Below are 6,000 nucleotides of genomic sequence, written 5' to 3'. Positions count from 1 at the left end.
CCTCCCCCCCTTTTTTTGAGACAGAGTTTCACTATGTATCTCTAGCCTAGAACCCACTATGTAGACCAGGCTGGTCTCAAACTCACAGAGATTCACCTGCCTCTGCCTCCCGAATGCTGGGATTAAAGGAGGGAAAGGCAGGCAGATCTCGCTGAGATTGAGGCCAGCCTGATCTACATAGGAAGTTCAAAGCCAGCTGAGGCTACAGGGTTACCCTGTCTCAGAAAAACAAAACAGGGCTGGAGAGATGGTTCAGCGGTTAGGGACACTGGCTGTTCTTGCAGAACACCCAGGATTGAAACCCAGCACCCACATGGTGGCTAACAACTGTCTGGAATTCCAGTTCCAGGGGATCAGACACCCTCTTCTATCCCCCATGGGCACTGCACAAGGTACACGTCTTACACACATGTAGGCAATATACTCATACATAATTTTTTTTTAATTTTAAAAGAAAAAGAAAACAAAAAACAAGAAACTGGAGTGTGGTGGTACAGGGCTATAGTCTCCACACTCTGGAGGCTGAGGCAGGAAGATGCCTGCAAGCTCAAGGCCAGTCTGGGGCACACAGTGAGATGGGGCCTGCTAGCCTTTAGGAGGTGGGGCCCTGCTGACCATCAGCTGGGCGGGCTTTGAAGGGTAGAGTCCACCCACTTCTTCCTCTGCTTCCTAATCTGCATCTTGTGAGACGTCTCCACACACTCCTGCCACCGTGAACTTCGCCACACCCTTCCTGCCACAGTGGAGTACTGAAACCAGGGACCCTCTGAAACCCTTAAGCTATTCTTGTGGGGTATTTTTGTCACAGTGACACAAAAGTAACTCACACAGCAAGCATACCCAAGTCTGAGTGACAGGCATGAAGGCTCCACCCTGAGTCTGGCTTCAGCTGGAGCCCCACAGACTCCAGGTGCCCTCCCCAAACCAGACAAGTCCCAGGTTTATGTGGTGGGACCACGTGGTCACCACTGCCGTCTGTCGGTCTGGTTTGTGACAGTCTTACTATGGATCCCTCTTTGGTCTGCAGTCACCATGTAGCCCAGGCTGGCCTTGAATTTGCAGCAATTCTTCTGCCTTGCTTCCTCCCTACAGATGTGCACCACCACGCCTGCCTGTGTTACAATACCTAAACAAAGCACTGAAACTAGAAAAGAAACAAAACAACTTTGCATCCCAGCGCTCAGGACACTGAAGCAGGGAGCGACTACAAGGTCAAGGCCAACCTGGGCTACTCAGGGGAACCTTGTCTTAAAACAAAACCCTACCAATGTGACAAATGAATTGAAATTTGAGGAGGGAGAGGGAAAGGAGGGGAGGAAGGAGAGAGGAAGGAGAAACAGGCAGAGGAGGAGGGGGAGGATGCGGGAGAGAAGGAGAGGAGGAGGGGAAGGAGGGGGGTCAGGAAGAGGGGCCTTAGAAAGGGGAGGACAGCCATCAACTACTTTAGATCTTTTTTGTTGTTTTTTTTTTTCCTTTTTGAGACAGGGTCTCCCTGTAGCCCCAGCTGGCCTGGAGCTCACTATGTAGACCACGCTGGCCTTGAACTCACAGAGATCTGCTTGTCTCTACCTCCCAAGTGCTGGGATTACAGGCGTGCACCACCACGCCCAGCCCTACTTAAAAGTCACAAGTCTGTCACATGCCCTTAAAACTGGTTTTTGTTTTGAGCTGGGCATGGTGGTGCACGCCTTTAATCCCAGCCCTCGGAGGCAGAAGCAGGTGGATCTCTGAGTTTAAGGCCAGCCTGGTCTACATAGTGAGTTCCAGGACAGCTGGGGCTACAGGGAGACCCTGTCTCAAAAAGACCAAAAAAAAACCAAATTGGTTTTGTTAGGGTTCCAAATAGCAGCAGGTTCCCCCCTCCCCAACAGGGACCTCACCTTGACCTTTGGAGTCCAGGGAAACAGTTATCTTAAGAGGAAAAGAAGACACTTCCACACCCTAATCCTACCTGCTTCCCCCTCCCTGATTCCACACCCTAAAGCCCCCATATGTAAAGTCGCAGCTCACAACCCATGAGCGGACATCTTTCCTGGACATCTTTCCCTTGGCGGACATCTTTCCTCTCCCTTCTCCCTTCTCCCTTCTCCCTTCTCCCTTCTCCCTTCCCCCTTCCCCCTTCTCCCTTCTCCCTTCCCTCCTCCCCCTTCTCCCTTCTCCCTTCCCTCCCCTCCCCTCCCCTTCCCTTCCATCTTTCCCTTCACTGACATCTTTCCCTGCTGAGAATTCTATCTGTGCCTCGGTGCCTTCCTCCATCTGCTCGTGCTCTCCATCCGCACCGCTCGCTCCCACCCGCTCTCTCGCTCTCTCTACCTATCAGGTTTTTGTTTCACGTAGTTGTGGGTTTTATTTTGTTTTATTCGATTTTTGTTGTCTTTTATTTTGCTTGTCTTTTTATTGGTTTTTGCATGTGTGGTGTACATACATGTACATGTGTGTATAAGGACAGGCATGGAAGCCAGAGGCTAAGTCAGGATGTCTTCCTCTGTTACCCTACTAATTTTTGAGACACAGTCTGTCACTGAACCCAGAGCTTTTGGTTTTAGCTGGACTGACTTGTCAGAGAACTCCCTAAATCTGCTTCGCTCTACAGTGCTGAGGTAACAGCCAAAAATCAAATGCTTGGCTTTTACGTGGGTACTAGGGATTTGAACTGAGGACCTCATGCTTGCACAGTAATCACATCCCCCGCCCCCTATTTTATTTTATTTTATTTTGTTTTGTGGAGCTGGGACTGGAGAGATGGCTCAGGGCTTAAGAGCACTGGCTGCATGACAGCTAACAACCATCTGTAACTCCAGTTCCAGAGGATCCGATGTCCTCTTCTGACCACTGAAGGCATTGCGTGGCTCAAGTGCACTTACATGCAGGCAGTACACTCATACACATAAAAAATAAGTGAATACGGGGCTGGAGAGATGGCTCAGCGATTAAGAGCACTGACTGTTCTTGCAGAAGACTCAGGTTCGAATCCCAGCACTCACATGGCAGCTAACAACTGTCAGTAACTCCAGTTCCAGGGGATCTGACAGCGTATTCTGTACCCCCCGTGGGCATTGCACGACACAGGTGCACTTACCCACATGCAGGCAATAGACACATACACATAAAAATAATAAATAAAATGTTTAAAAATAAATATGTTTAAAAAAATAAAAAACAACACAAAAATAAATGAAAAAACAATGAAAGAAAGAAAAAAAAAAATCTGGCAGACCAGGAACTGCCCCCACCCCACCCCACCCCACGCATATTTTGAAGACCTAAGTCCATAGTGACTATATTTGGAAATCATGTCTTTAAGCAGGAATTTAAGTTAAATGTGAGCTTGGTGTGATGGCACACACCTGTAATCCCAGCACTCAAGGAGGCTGAGGCAGGATTGTAAACTGGAGGCCAGCCTGAGCTACATAGTAACTTCTAGACCAGCCTGGGCTAAATGTTGAGCCCTTGCCTAAATACATGAAGAAATAAATAAATAGTGAGCTAAATAAACCATGTCTCTTTGCAAGATAAATAATTAGGATAGGAAGAGGGGAGAACCTCCCCTCACACGGAGAAGCCCTACGAGTTCACACCCACGTGGTAGTGGAATTTGATGGGATTGAGAAGTGCCTAGATCAACTAAGGGGGAAGACCAGCCTTAAATCCCGCAGGGTGGGGGCCCAGGTAGAATAAAAAACCTGGAAAGTGAGAAAGCCCCCCCTTCCTAGTCAGCAAGACGGAGCTGCTCCGCTCAGCCCGGCCCTCCCTGCCAAAAGGACTGTGAGTCAAACAAATCTTTCAACACCCTGTTGTTTTGCTCCTGGATTTAGTCATGGAAATGAAGAGCTGCCAGGCATAGTGGCCATCTCTGAGCCAGGACAGAAACCCTCAGAATGAAGCCCACCCACTCTTGGGCCTGGGTGACCTGTCTGCAGAACAAATTTCTGCTGTTGAAGCCACCTGAGCCACGGCTGCTGGTTATGGCAGCCCAAGCAGATGTATGTCGTATCAAGGGCTGGAGAGATGCTCAGTCGTTAAGAGCACTGGCTGCTCTTTCAGAGGACCTGGGCTCAGTTCCCAGCACCCACATGGTGGCTAACAACCATCCTTAACTCCAGTTCCAGGGGATCCAATGCATGTACATGGTGCACTTACATACATGCAGGCAAAACACTCATACACATAAAATAACAATAAATAAAATATTTGTTAAAAAGAACTTTGAACATACTTTAAAACTTTTTTTAATTTTATTATTTTTATTTTATGTGTATGCATGTATTGCCTGCATGTAGATAAGTGCATCCTTGTCATGCAATGCCCTTAGAGGACAAAAGAGGCAGTCGGATCCCCTGGAACTGGAGTCGGATTCCCTGGAACTGGAGTTACAGACAGTTGTTAGCTGCCATGTGGGTGCTGGTATCCAACCCCAGTTTATTATGGGAAATATATAAAACAAGTTGACTCTTAAAACTGCAATCAACCTACACTGTTGTCTCTCCATTTTCGGAAGAGGGAAGCAGCTTCAATGGAACGAGTCAGGTGTGTGTGTGTGTGTGTGTGTGTGTGTGTGTGTGTGTGTGGTATTTGTGTGTTCCATAGCACATCTGTGAAGGTCAGAGGACAGCTTGTAGGAGTTGGTTCTATTTTCTACCTTGAGGGTCCCAGGCTTTGAATTCAGGTCATCAGACTTGGTGGCAGACACCTTTACCCCCAGAGCCATTTCATTAGCCCCCAAAAAAATTTTTTTTTTTTTTTTTTTTTTTTTTTTTTTTTTTTTTTGGTCTCCCTGTAGCCCCAGTTGGCCTGGAACTCACTATGTAGACCAGGCTGGCCTTGAACTCACAGAGATCCGCCTGCCTCTGCCTCCCGAGTGCTGGGATTAAAGGCGCAAACATACTTTTTAAAACCCTGGTAGGAAGCCGCTGGAGCTTTAAGCCAGGAGAAGGCCATGCACGCTGGCATCTGGGATGACTCCATCAGGTTGCAGAGAGAGGAAGAGGGGGTACAGAACAGGAAGAGAGGAGGCAGAAAGTGAGGGTGGCTTGGAGTGCGATGACATGGAGATACAGAAAAGTGTGGAGACCAGAGAGACCTTTATAAAGGGAAATCAAATGACCTGAGGATTGCCCAGCATGGTGGCACACACCTTTGATCCCAGCACTCAGGAGGCAGGCAGGCAGGCAGATGTCTGAGAATTCAAGGTCTGCCTGTTCCAGGCATACATAGTGAAACCCTGCCTTGAAAAAAAAAAAAAAGATGTGGAGATTCAGGTTTGTTTTTGTTGCTGTTGTTTAAGACAGGGTCACATGTAGCCAGGATTGGCCTCAAACTATGTAGCCAGGATGACCTTGAACCTCTGACCCTCCTGCCTCTACCTCCCCAGTACTAGGGTTATGGGTGTGAACCACCACATCCTATTTTGGGAGTACTAGGAATTGAACCTAGGGCTTGCTAGGCAGGCACTCTACCAACCAAACTGTTTCCCCAGCCCCTGAGTTCTGAAGTTATCTTCAAAGGGTTGCTAGGAATTTAGTTTGGTGCGGGAAAGATTTCCGATTGATAAGGTCAAACCTTAGATCACAAGCAACAGGAAACAGAACATCTCCACTGTAAACAAAAATTACTAATCTCACCCCCCACACACACCAAAATAAAACCCAAAGAGCAAAAGAAAGAAACAAAAATTACTAGTCTTGTTTGTGAAACTCCAGGAGCAGAGGAAGACGGTACCCCAGGTCATGTATGCTGAGACAGTAAGCCTGATTCATCACTATTTTAAAATTCTTATTTGAAACATCTCTATATAAAAAAATATTGTCTCTAATTCAGCAACCTCCACAGAAAATGCTAATTGTGCTGGAACTCTTGTGTGTGTGTGTAAAATTTTAATTGTATTTATATGTTTTGTGTATGGGATGGGGTACAGATGCTATGGAGGTCAAAGGGCACTTGTGGGAGTTGGTTCTTCCCCTTTCCAGCTTGTAGGTCCCAGGGATCAAACCCAGGTCCTCA

This window comes from Nannospalax galili, unplaced genomic scaffold (assembly GCF_000622305.1).
Source record: "Nannospalax galili isolate Female #2095 unplaced genomic scaffold, S.galili_v1.0 scaffold721, whole genome shotgun sequence".
NCBI classification, from domain to species: domain Eukaryota; kingdom Metazoa; phylum Chordata; class Mammalia; order Rodentia; family Spalacidae; genus Nannospalax; species Nannospalax galili.
The sequence above is the reverse complement of the archived record's forward strand: the minus strand, read 5'-3'. Positions refer to the sequence as shown.